The 13,965-nt window shown below is 33.7% G+C and overlaps 1 pseudogene; it reads left to right on the top strand.

The window, feature by feature from the left end:
• The first annotated feature begins 6,123 nt into the window (after positions 1-6,123).
• On the top strand, positions 6,124-8,758 carry LOC150036671 (uncharacterized; annotated as a pseudogene).
• Positions 8,759-13,965: the final 5,207 nt, after the last annotated feature.

Here is a 13,965-nt window from a genome sequence, read left to right as displayed (position 1 = left end):
TTTTTGGTCCCTAGGTTTTGATTTTAGTTTTGATTTAGTTGTTAAGTTTTAAAATGTAGTCTTTACATTTTGAGTTGTTTCAATTTAGATTTTTCATGATGAGAACTAAATTGTTCGGGTTAGACCTAACCCAACCGAACCCAATTATGAAACATTTGTTCAGGTTACTTGGGTCCTTTATCTAAGATTTTTGTTCTAAAAAGAAATAAAATGTCAATATGTAGAAATTTTATTTAATTATCTTCATCTATTGAATTAAAATTAACAACTCAATTCTAATTTATATTATGAAAATTTTCTTTCCAATATACTAAAAAATTATTTTTAGGCTAATTGTTGGAGAATAAATTATAAAAAAAAACTGAAACTAAATAAAACTAAAATAAATATATGTCTAAAATAAATATATGTATATATAATTTTCTCATAAGTAAAAAAACACAACTTTGAATTAATAATAATTTGGAATTATTTCAAGTGAATCCATAAACTAACAAAACTCATAAAATTTTTATTTTTTTATATTGGGTTGATCATTTTTTGGGATCATAGGATTTTTTGAATACCCTTACATTTATGAAAGTGTTTTTTAAATTTTTTCTAAATAATAGAGGGATTTCGAACCATAGATCTCTCAATCGCTAATATACCTAATATGACAATTGAAGTATGCTTTCTTTTGACGTTTTAGTTTAATGTGTGGCATGTGTGTTTCTTAAGGATGACTTGTTGACCATATGCTACCATGATCAACAAAATAGTTCTTAATAATGTTCCCTCTTCGGTCTTTTGACTCTTCATTCTCTTTAGAAATTTTTTAGTATTAATTTATTTAATAGATCCTACCATTTTCTAAATGCCACACTGCAAAAATTTTTTAGTTCTTTATTTTTTAGACCTAGTCAAAAGACCGATTAAATAACTGAATTTTTTTTTTGCTATAATATTTACTGGTTTCTTCTCAAACTAAAATAATTTATACCTTAAACATATATTATTATAACCAAAATTAAAATAATTTACACCCCAAATACAAACTATTATAACCCAATTATAATAACTTGGAACTATAATAACCAACTTCTTGTCTCAAACGCTCCTTTATAGACCCTTTTAATATTTTAGTCTCTCTGTGACAAATATAGATGTACATATTTTGTCAATTGTTAGTAGATCGTTTTACATTTATCATTGATAGATATCTATCGATTATCAAAAATTATTTTCATATTTATTATTTGAACAACACTCGATAACCATTAATATGTTATTAATGATATATATATATATATTTATCATCAATAGAGAAGATTTTCAGATCTATGATTCATAGATTATTTATGGTCTATGAATGATACATAATTATCACTTTTATATATAAAAGACCATTAACTATTGATTGTCAAAGAATTCAAAACTCAAAGAAGAACGAGAGGTAAATGATAGATAAATAGGAGTGAAGTTAGTAGATAGATTTAAAAAACGTAGTAGCCTCTTCATAAACGTAATGGCTATATATTAATTAAACGTAGGTGATTTGCTATATTCGAAACTTCAAAGACACATAACCTTGTCTTATGTAGTTTAGTGAACTAAAGTTCTTTCTTGGCATATATAAGCCAATTTCTTTACACTTTGAAGAAAGGCTGTATAAAGCTGAATTTATGAATGAAAAGTCTTTTTGCATTCATAGAATTGGTTGCAAGCTTAGAAACAAGCCAAATTGGGTCGATTATGAAACATTTAGACTTGCTTGAAGCTTTTTGGTAAGGGAACTTATTCTCCTTCCAATTAAATTGATTAATCAAAGGCCAGCCCTCCATGACCTTCTTTTGGGTCATATTAATTCATGTATATTAGTGATAACTTGTTCGACAATTAACCATTTAGGTCTCATTTGGTAATCATATGGTTTTTAGTTTTTTAAAAATTAAGTCTACGAACACTTATTTTAACTCTAATTTTATTCTTTTGTTATCTATTCTTTACTAATGTTTTTTAAAAACCAAACCAAATTTTGAAAAATAAAAAATGTAAATTTTTAAAATTTGTTTTTGTTTTTGGAATTTGGCTAAGAATTCAATTCTTGTTGTACTTAAACAAGATGCAAATCATTATAAAAAATTAGGAGGAATTAGGCTTGATTTTCAAACATTACAACAAAATATACATACCATAACACATGCACATTAGCAAATTTGGAGGGGAAAGTGAAAATACAGTCATAAATAGCCATTTCATATGTTTTTTAGGGGGGAAAAAATGGACTTTTCCATATTTATTGAACTTCATGGCATTTTTTTTTTTTTTTATCACAAATTAATGATCGAAAAAAGAGTCATTAAATGTAGGAAAATGAAGAAGATACACTTTTTAAGGGAAAATAGAAAAGTTCAGATTTTTTATTATTATTATGATAGTTTTTTGTGTCAATAATTAATGACAGTTCATTTAGAGTCATTAAATTATAAAAATAAAAAATTCGCTTTTGGTGGAAACATTCTTCTTCTTCGATGAGATTGATATTCCATCATTTCTTCTTCGAATGTATTGATTTTTGACCTCATAAGCGGGACCACCATCCCATAGCATATTGCCACCGAACAGAACCCCATGTTTCTTCTAGAGAATCTCCTAATTGTTCCAGAGCAACTAGAAAGACTTCTACGAATGTTATTTAGGGTCATATGTCTATAATTTGTATGAATTGTCATTGAAAAGTACGTAATTAAGAAGAAAATTAGTTGTGGTTAACTTTTTCAACATGAAGATGAATTAGGAAAGACATACTAGTAAATTGTACCTATAATTTGAAAAATGAATATCTCATATTAACCCTTAGCCAATGTTCAAAATATCGATATCTTAATTTTACAAAATTTTTGATGGACATATCAATAAAATTTCAATTTCGATGGATCTTCGGGGAGATTATGAAAAAAAAAAATTTAAAAAGTAAATTTATAAAACAACAAAATGACCATTCTATGACATGGTATTGTAATTAAAATGTGGGGTGGGGTGAAGGGGAATCAAACCCAAACCATAAGATTAATAGTATAAACACAATGCCAATTGAGCTACGCTCTTATCGGCTATTTTACTTGATTTCCTTCTCTTTTTTACGGCAAATATCAATATCCTTTTGTACCTTAACCCTACATGTCCACATATAATATAGGTTTCTATTGTTCTCCAAAATACACACTCTCTCTCTCTCGTCCTTTCCAATCGTGCCTCATCTTCTTCTTTTCACCTTTTTCACTTCTTCCTTCTACATCTTCTCGCAACAATCACACCAAATCTCTGTTTTATTTTTTTATTTTTACAAATCAATTTTTACTTGTCCATTAAAACAAAGTTTGGAAGAGACATTAATTCATCGACAACTGACCTTTAACATCAATTTATTTTTCCTTTTTCTTTTAAAATCTCTTGATTTCCTCTTCAACCCACCCATTTTGAACAATAAACACCAGTAGAACAATATTCATGGAAGCTTCAGTAAACAAGAATAAAAACACCTACCTAATGTCCCAAATGTTTACATACTTACACTTGAAATGCTTCGATTTTTAGAGAAACAACTCACCCGACTAGAAACTTTCTTTAACTAACATTCTCCACCTACTCTTCCTGGTGTTCTCGACCACTCCGGCGACCTTCAACATGTTTTCCGGCAAGGAAACTCTCCGTCGACCTTCTCTTTCTTTGCTTCCCCATTCTTTTCGTTTTCCCCCAACCTCTCTCTTCACTCCTTTTAAGATAACAACCGACCTTCCCATTTCTCTTTATTGTAATGACGCGACGTGGAGAGTATAATGGATATTTATATTATGAAGTATCTGCAGAGGTACTAGAGCGACATCAATTAGAGCAATCTCAAAGTTCAAAGTCGACGATGACAACCAACTCGAAATCGGTGGGACACTTTTTTTTATAATTATTTTTAAATGAATGAGATACCATAAGTAGTTATATTAATATGAACAATTTAATTTACATTTTATTATTTTAAATTAGGAAAAAAACATGAATGAGAATTTATTATTTTTTTGATGTCTTATAGGGTTAAGAGTTAAGGATGTTGATTTTATTTATTATTAAAAAATCCCTCATTTTTTCCTTTTTATCCAATGCTGAACCAATGACCTATGTTATGTATAAAGTAAGTTTTTTTTTTTTTTTTTTTTTTGGATTTCAAGAAAAACAGGAACTCCTGACGCCGTTTTAAGGCGTCGGGAGTTAGGTTGTCAGGAGAGACGGTCTTTCCGGCGAAGTAAAGGACCGTCGGGAGTTCCCCGGGAACTCCATACATATTAAAGCGGCGTCGAAAGTTCCTCGGGAACTCCCAACGGTCTCCCGAGCGGCGTCGGGAGAGGGGTCTGGTTTTCTTTTTCTCGTGCACATCGAAAATCTTTTATTTCAAAAAACCCTAATCGATTTCTTAGCACTTCACGCCGCCCCATTTTCCTTCTTCCCTTCACTTCCTCGCCACTCCCCCCTGTCACCGCCCCTCTTCATGCCTGCACCGTCGCTTGCCCTTCCCCCTTCGCGCTGCCGTCCGCCATCCGCAGCCGCCCCTCTTCATTGCTTGCAAATTTGTTGTTTATTTTCAAGCTTTCATCAAGGTTCGTGCACATCCATTTCATTTATTTTCTCTTATTTTGTATCTTAATTTAAGCCATTGTTTTTAATTTCTAGCATGTTGATAATATTGGTAATGTTTAATTTTTATCATGTTACTAATGTTGGTAATTAATGTTGCTAATGTTTAATTTCTAGCATGTTGGTAATCTAATGTGAATTATGAATTATGGATTGTTGATGTTATTGTGGATTGAGTTTTTTTTTTTCTTTTAATTCTTAAGGTTATGGATTACTTAATTTAGAAAAAAAATATTGTACTTAATGCATTTCATATTTTAAAAAAGTTTAAAGAATCAACTAGACATAAAACTAAATTTTGTGTCTAATAGAAAATTGAACTTTAAATTTTGTGTCCAATAGGCTTGTAAATTTTAGAAGATGTTGAATAGATGAAAGGCCTATATTAGACACAAAATTTAAAGCTTGGAGACGTACTAAATAAAAATTTGAAAGTTGTTAAGATAATTTAAGCGGTCTAAGGACCTATGTGTTTATTTTTCCTTAAGAAATGAAAATTATGGAACTCAATGCTTAATAATACTTTGTACTTTGTCCTCTAATCCAGGTTATAGTTTTGGATTACAAGTTGGTCAGAAAATATTTATTTTTAAAGATGAATAAAGAATGGATTAAATTAAGGAATAAGTTATCAGTGGAGTATAGAGAAGGAGTATCACAGTTCTTAGATATGGCAAGGTTTCATGTAAATAATTCCAGACGAATAAGATGTCCATGCAAGAATTGTATGAATTCAATTTGGGAAAAGATAGATATTGTTGAATGACATCTATTAACATATAGAATACCTCCTTCATATTGTGAATGAGTATATCATGGAGAGCCAGTAAACTTATCTAGAAGTCATACAAGTCATTCAATAGAGGATGTTGAAGTAGATAGTATAGAGAGTAATGTTGTCGAAGAAAATGAGATGTTGAATCTTATAAACGATTTACAAGTTCCAATTGAAAATAAAAATGCAAATGAAGGATTGAGAATGAAATGTCCTTTAATGGTCAAGAAAGAGATACCACGAACTTATTCGAAAATTTAATGACCGAAATACGTAATGAATTATACCATGGGTGTTTGCAATTTTCGTCCTTAAACATTTTAGTGAAGTTGATGCATATCAAAGTTCTGAACGGCTGGAGTAACAAATCGTTTGACATGTTGCTGGAATTGTTAAAAGCAACATTTCCAGCTGGCACCTCTATACCTACTTCCTTTTATGAAACCAAGCAAAAATTGCGTGATTTAGGCCTAGGTTATGAGTCTATTCATGCGTGCAAATATGATTGTGTATTGTATTGGAAAGAGTATGCAGATTTGCAACAATGCCCTGTTTGTAGTGAGTCTCGATACAAAGTTGATGATGGCAAGGGTAAAAAAATACCACATAAGGTATTGCGTCATTTTTCATTGATACCGAGATCAAAACGATTGTTTGCATCAAAAGAAGGCACTTTTGACATGAGATGGCATAAAGATAAACGAGTTGAAACTAATGAAGTATTGCGACATCCAGCTGATGCAGAGGGGTGGAAACATTTTGATCGTGAACTCCCTACTTTCGCTTTAGATCCTCGAAATGTTCGTTTGGGATTAGCTTTAGATGGCTTCAATCCGTTTGGAAATATGAGCACTTCTTATGGTATGTGGCCTGTGGTGATAATTTCTTATAATTTACCCCATGGAAATGCATGAAGGAAACAAACTTCTTCATGTCTTTGCTTATACCTGGTCTAAAATCTCCTGGAAAGGAAATTGATGTTTACTTGCAATCGTTGATTGAAGAGTTGAAAGAGTTGTGGACAATTGGTGTGCAAACTTATGATTCTGTTGCTGGTGAGTTTTTTCAACTATATGCTACCTTATTATGGAAGATTAAGGACTTCCCTGTGTACGGTGACTTATCTGGGTGGAGTACAAAAGGTTATCAAGCATGTCCAATATGCAAAGAAGATAACTCGTCCTTCGGGATAAGAGGGAAAATATCATTTATGGGACATCGAAGTTATCTTCCGGAGAATCATAGTTGACGTCGAAGTAGACAACATGGTGGAAAAGTTGAACGTAGACTTCCACCAGTCGTAATGAATGGAGAAGAGATATTACAATAAATAAATACGCTAAACTTTTCTGTGCTCAGCAAACATCCATCAAAGCAAGACAAAAAAAGAAAGCGAATTCTAAACTGGACTAAAAAAAGTAATTTTTTTCCAACTTCCATATTGGTCCAGACTATTGTTACGACATAAATTGGATGTAATGCATATTGAAAAAAACATATGTGATAATTTGGTGAACACATTGTTAAATATTGAAGGAAAGACAAAAGATACAACGAACACTCGATTGGACTTATAAGATTTAAAGATAAGAAAGGACCTACACTTGATATAGGTCGAGAAAAGATTTGTAAAACCACACGCAACATACACATTAACAAATGGTGAACGGATTTTGTTTTGTAAGTATTTGAAATCAGTGAAATTCCCTGATGGATTCGTATCTAACATATCACGATGTGTCAATGACAAAGATGGAAAAATATTGGGCCTGAAAATACACGACTGTCATGTGTTGCTTCATAGACTACTCCCTATTGGTATTCGAGCATACCTACCGAAGAATGTATCCACTACTATTGTTGAGTTGTGTACATTCTTTCGCGACTTATGTGAAAAGACAATATGTGTAAGTGATTTGAACAAACTACAAGCAGACATCATAGTCATACTTTGTAAATTGGAGAGAATATTCCCACCTGCCTTTTTCGATGTAATGGTACACCTTGCAGTTCATCTACCATGTGAAACCAAAGTGGTGGGTCCAGTTAGTTACAGTTGGATGTATCCTATTGAAAGAAGTTTACGAACATTAAAACAATTTGTACGGAACAAAGCATGTCCCGAGGGGTCTATAGCAGAAGCATATGCAATGAATGAATCATGGAACTTCTGCTCGCGATATCTAAGTGGGATTGAAACGAGATTCAATAGAGATGAACGAAATGATAATAACATTCCCGATCATGAGATATTTGTTGAATTTGAATTATTTAGGCAGAGGGTACGACCATTAGGGGCATCAACTTTACGGACACTATCAGTGGAGGAAAAACATATTGCACATTGGTACATTCTCAACAATTGTAAATAAATAATAGACTATCGCAAGTACGTTTCAAACTTTTTCCTTTTCTAAATTCTAGGGTATCTCCTTTGATATAACATTTAAATGATAAATATTGTAGGCAACATTTGAGGTTAATTTGTCGTAAAGCTCAAAGCGCCTCTGACTTATATATAAAACATCAAAACAAATTTTCCGATTGGTTCAAATCTCAGGTATACATAGTCATTTTGTAGGCAACAATTGAGGGATGATTCATTTTTCGTATTCATTTTTAATGTATACGTAATTCTACAATGGCGCGAGAGAGAAGATATCTCCGATGATTTATTTTCACTTGCAATGGGACCTTCGTCTGAGGTGCGCTCTTACAATGGATGCATTGTTAATGGGGTACGGTTTCACACTGTAGAGCGTGATAATCGTTGAGCTACACAAAATAGTGGAGTCCTAGTGGCCGGGGAGATCAGTGAGAACACAAGTATGGATAACAATTTCTACGGTGTTGTAGATGAAGTATTAGATTTGCAATATGCAAACAGAAGACGCGTTTTACACAGGTAACAACAAAAATAATAGGACACATGTGGATTTAGGATATAAATCGATCAATACATCACACTTTTGGTATGTCGACGAGCCTTTCATCTTTGCTATCCAAGCACAATAAGTCTTTTACATTGACGACATCCAAAAAGGTAGCAATTGGAAAGTTGTTCAAGTAGTCCAAAATAAACGAATATGGGATGTACCGGAAGTGGATGATGTTGAAAACGCACAACTAGATTTACTAGAAATTGTTGGTGGCATCCGAGTGGATAAAACCATTGAGGAGGTTACTTTATGCAGAGTTGATGTTGATCCTACAGTTGTGGAAAAACCAATTACTATACATGGCGATCATGACTTCATAAACGATGATGATGAAGAACAATTATCTCCCAATAACAGTTCAAGTGCTGATGAATAATTTGAATTAGCTTACAATGATCATGAGTAATGATGTATCTACTAAATTCTCTTTTTCTCTAGCTTACACGTATTTATTGTTAATTTAATATTATTTTCTCTCTTTTGTGTTTGTATAGATACGATGTCAACCCCTAATAATAATTTGAATTAGATTATGATAATGAGTAATGATGTATCTACTAAATTCTCTTTTTCTCTAGCTTACACGTATTTATTGTTAATTTAATATTGTTTTCTCTCTTTTGTGTTTGTATAGATATAGGCAATGGGAGGCTGATGAAGAATTCCAGGAGTTATATCTAGGCAACATTGTATCTTCTGTGGGTGATACTTCAGGTTAGTATATTTTGAAATATATTATGTTAACTGAAATATATCATAAACTGTTTTAAATTTTTTATTCTTCAGATAGTGGCTCAGCATCCAATCGGAAGAAGCGAGAGCATTCGCGGAACATTGAGTTGGAAAAATACGTACAAAAACATGGGAGAATCACAATCGTCATAAATGAGGAGGAGACGAAACCGATATCTCAACATTCGATTCGTTTTAGTAATGCGATCGGCGTTGCCGTGAGATTCACATTTCCAGTACGGTGTCGTACTTTTGCTGAGGTTCCAAACGAGTTCATAGAATTGGCTAAAAGTCAATTATTGGTAAGTAATTATAAGTTTATTCTTTTACAGTCATGAACATCATCTATGCTAATTCTTCCCTTCCTCTTTTGTAGGCTCATTTCGATCTTGATCTATCTAGTCAACGACTTAACCGTTTCATAGAACATCAAATGCAAAACTCGTTCAAAGAATTTAGATCAGACTTGCATAGACATTATAGAAAATGTGGAGATCCTCAGCAAGCACGTGTTAGCCTAGAAGATTGATACTTTTTGTGTGACCGCTTTGAGAGTGAAGCATTTCAGGTACAATATTTATGGCGTGTATCATTTGTTGCATTTACTAATACATCACACTATTGACATATTTTTTTCTTCAAATGTAGGAAATGTCTGTGATGAATCGGAAGAATAGAAAGAAATTACCGTTTGACCACGTTGGTGGATCAAAGTCATTCCTGCAAATTCAGACAGAGTTGTAGGCAAAGGAGGTCGAGAAATAGGACGTGTTGACCTATTTAGGGAAACACACTCTAAAAGTAGCAAGTTTGTGAACGAGGCTGCTGAAAGTGCACATGTAACATTTTTTCTTTACTATCGTGTTTTTTTTTTCAATTTTAACTTTAGTCCCTCGTTCTTACCCATTTAATTATTATGTCTAGCATCAAATGTTGGAATTACAATCCAGACCCACTGTAGAAGGTTCTCAACCACTAACAGGGGATGAAATCTGTGAGACGATTTTGGGTACACGACCCGGATATTCAAAAGGTCTAGGTTGGGGTCCTAAGCCTAAGTCATGAAGGAGTACTATGTCATTAAGCTCGTCATCTACTCAAGGAACGGAGGCGGGAATGGATGAATTGAGAGTCAATTTCCAACAATCTCAGTCGAGGATTAAGGAACTCAAAGACGTTCAGAGAAGAATGCAAGAGGATCATGCGAGACAAATGAAAGAAATGAAAAAGATGATTGAAGACATGGTACGATCACATAGAGGAGACCCATCAAATTAGGTATGATTACTACATTATTTAGTTGTGTAATATGTTGCTATCCTGTAGTTATGGTAGCAAAGTTTAGTTATGTATTTAGTTATGTCATTTAAAGCTTCAACACTCTCATACAAATTAGATAAGCATCCCACCATGCCTCGTTGTTTCAAAAGTCCAATCACAGTCCGTAAATGTCGTTTTCTCTATGTATCTCACTCTCTCCATGTATCTCGCTCTCTCCATGAATCTCGTTCTCTCCATGTATCTCATTCTCTCCATGAGTGTCGCTCTCTCCATGTATCTCGCTCTCTCCATGAATGTCATAGCACATGTATAACTTCATTTGATCAGCTGAAGATTCAAATATTAGGCTTCAAAAGGGTGTCTTTGCTCTAATTTGGTTGTAAATATGTGTCATTTAAAGCTTCAACACTCTCATACAAAGCATCCAACCATGCCTTGATGTTTCAAAAGCCCATTCACAGTCCCTGAATCTCGCTCTCTCCATGAATCTCGCTCTCTCCATGAATCTCGCTCTCTCTATGAATCTCGCTCTCTCCATGAATGTCGCTCTCTCCATGAGTGTCGTTCTCTCCATGTATCTAGCTCTCTCCATGTATCTCGCTCTCTCCATGAATGTCATAGCACATGTATAACTTCATTTGATCAGTTGAAGATTCAAATATTAGGCTTCAAAAGGGTGTCTTTGCTCTGATTTGGTTGTAAATATGTGTCATTTAAAGCTTCAACACTCTCATACAAATTAGATAAGCATCCCACCATGCCTTGATGTTTCAAAAGCACAATCACAGTCCTTGAATTTCGCTCTCTCCATGAATCTCGCTCTCTCTATGAATGTCGCTCTCTTCATGAATGTCGCTCTCTCCATGAATGTCGCTCTCTCCATGAATGTCGCTCTCTCCATGAATGTCGCTCTCTCCATGAGTGTCGTTCTCTCCATGTATCTAGCTCTCTCCATGTATCTCGCTCTCTCCATGAATGTCATAGCACATGTATAACTACATTTGATCAGCTGAAGATTCAAATATTATGCTTCAAAAGGGTGTCTTTGCTCTGATTTAGTTGTAAATATGTGTCATTTAAAGCTTCAACACTCTCATACAAATTAGATAAGCATCCCACCATGCCTTGATGTTTCAAAAGCCCAATCACAGTCCCTGAATCTCGCTCTCTCCATGTATCTCGCTCTCTCCATGAATGTCGCTCTCTCCATGAATGTCGCTCTCTCCATGAATGTTGCTCTCTCCATGAGTGTTGCTCTCTCCATGTATCTCGCTCTCTCTATGAATGTCGCTCTCTCCATGAATGTCACAGCACATGTATAACTTCATTTGATCAACTGAAGATTGAAATATTAGGCTTCAAAAGGGTTTATTTGCTCTGATTTGGTTGTAAATATGTGTCATTTAAAGCTTCAACACTTTCATACAAATTAGATAAGCATCCCACGATGCCTTGATGTTTCAAAGCCCAATCACAGTCCCTGAATGTCGCTCTCTCAATGTATCTTGCTCTCTCCATGAGTGTCGCTCCCTCCATGTATCTCGCTCTCTCCATGTATCTCGCTTGCAAAGATGCCCTCAGCAGCTTCACACCCTGATTGACATCCAAAGTAATGACATCCAAAGATGCCCCCAGCAGCTTCAACAATCTCATATAAATTAGATACGCATCCCACCATGCCATATCATTGAATTTTATAATGTAAGCAACGAATAAGAAATTCTCAACTGTTTTATTTAGAGACTTTTGTTCATTGGATGTTGTTTTTTTTCCTATTCTTAGGGCTGGTCCTTTCTTTTGATCTTATTCTAGTTGTGGCGAATTTTCCATTGTATTCTCACTATTATTTTTGTTTCTTTGTACTTGGAGCATTAGACTCAACTTGTGATAAATTAGAGGGAGCTTTAACTTGTGATAACAAAGGAATTAAAAGGGAGACTTAAGCAAATTACATAGCAAAGGGGTAGTTAGCCCAATGAGCCCCAACTATGGATTGGGCTAGAATCAAGGCCCATCCTATCATCAAGAGAAATGAAATGCCTGCAACAATTGTTGTTTCAATATTCCTAAGGCCCAAACTTGCATAAATGGATATGTATTTGAATTGAAAGCTCTCCATTTGGACCCATTAGAATAAAAGAAGAAAGGGTAATTGCAATAAGTGGTACTTTTAGGGGTATTAATCAAGTGAACAACAATATATTTAAAGAATTGCAAAATAACAAAATCTATCGGCCAACTTGTTTCCTTTTTGAACATGTTGCTTAGAAAGTCAATAATCAATTCAAAAGGTTGCCATGCCTTGTCATGTCAATAAACTAAAGTTAGGTCACCCAAATCTTATTATGATTTTTGTTTTTGTTTCTTTCCCCCTTCCAACAATATTTCTTCACTATTATTCTACCTTATTATCCTATGCATGCACTAATATTATTTTGAGATAAGCTAGCCCTTCTGACATACTTCTCATGTAAATTTAATTTTTACTAGACTCCAATCTAAAAGATCATATAGGACTTTCAAAAATTGAAAAATAGAGGAAATTGAATTGTTTATCCATATAACATTTCAATGTTTTTGTTTTTTTGTAGAATGCTGTTCGGAGATGAGCTGGGACAATTGTTGAAGATGCTGTGTTCGAGAAGTGTTCTAGATATTGTTCTCATTTTACTTCTTTTATGTATTTCTGAATATAATGGACAAGTGTTCTGGAATTGAGACAACGTTTGGATATTGTAATTTTTTACTTGTTATAAAATGGACTTCATTTTCTTTTATGTGAATCTTTATTTGGTATAATATGTTTCAAAGAATTTTAGATCAAATTAAAAAATTACAAACGATATATTAAATTTTATCCATATAGGAAATTGAATTGTTTATCCATATAGGATCCCCCGACGCAGCGTCGGGAGTTAGGGGGAACTCCGAACGGCTATGTGGCGTCGGGAGTTAGGGGGAATTCCCGACGCGGTGTAGCCCGTTGGGAGTTCCAAGAACTCCCGATGCCGTATACTAAGCGTTGGGAGTTCCCCCTAACTCCCAACGCCGTTCAAAAGTTCGTCGGTAGATCCTTTCCCGACGGATTTCTCCCGACCAAACTCCGGACGACTGTTTATGCGTCGGGAGATCCTCTCCCGACGAATTTTCCACAATTTCCCGACAAAATATGATGTAGGGAGAAGCTAGAATTCCTGTAGTAAAAAAAACAACTTTGTTGACAAGTATTTGTTTTGTCAAAAGAGTCTTTCAAATATCTGGGTCTTGGATTAATGATAATTTTTTTTTTTAATTTTTCTTTGTGGAATATGAATAGAGGATGATGGTCGAAAATAATAAAAATAAAAAATGGCGTTTGTTCTGCATTTGTCGAGTGTTCTCAAGTCTTGACATACAGAAATAAAAAAAATAAATAATTACCATATTTCTCTAGATAGTTTTCAAACTACAATATTTTTCTAATTAGTTTTAAAAACTACAATATTAATCCAAATTTCTCCTTGAGATGGTAGCTACACTTTTTTTTTTTTTTTTTAAAAAAAATATTCTTCTTATTATTATTTTTTAAAA

The sequence above is a fragment of the Benincasa hispida genome, chromosome 4, assembly GCF_027475165.1.
Source record: "Benincasa hispida cultivar pf3 chromosome 4, pf3_genome.v1.1, whole genome shotgun sequence".
NCBI classification, from domain to species: Eukaryota; Viridiplantae; Streptophyta; class Magnoliopsida; order Cucurbitales; family Cucurbitaceae; genus Benincasa; species Benincasa hispida.
The sequence above is the reverse complement of the archived record's forward strand: the minus strand, read 5'-3'. Positions and strand labels throughout refer to the sequence as shown.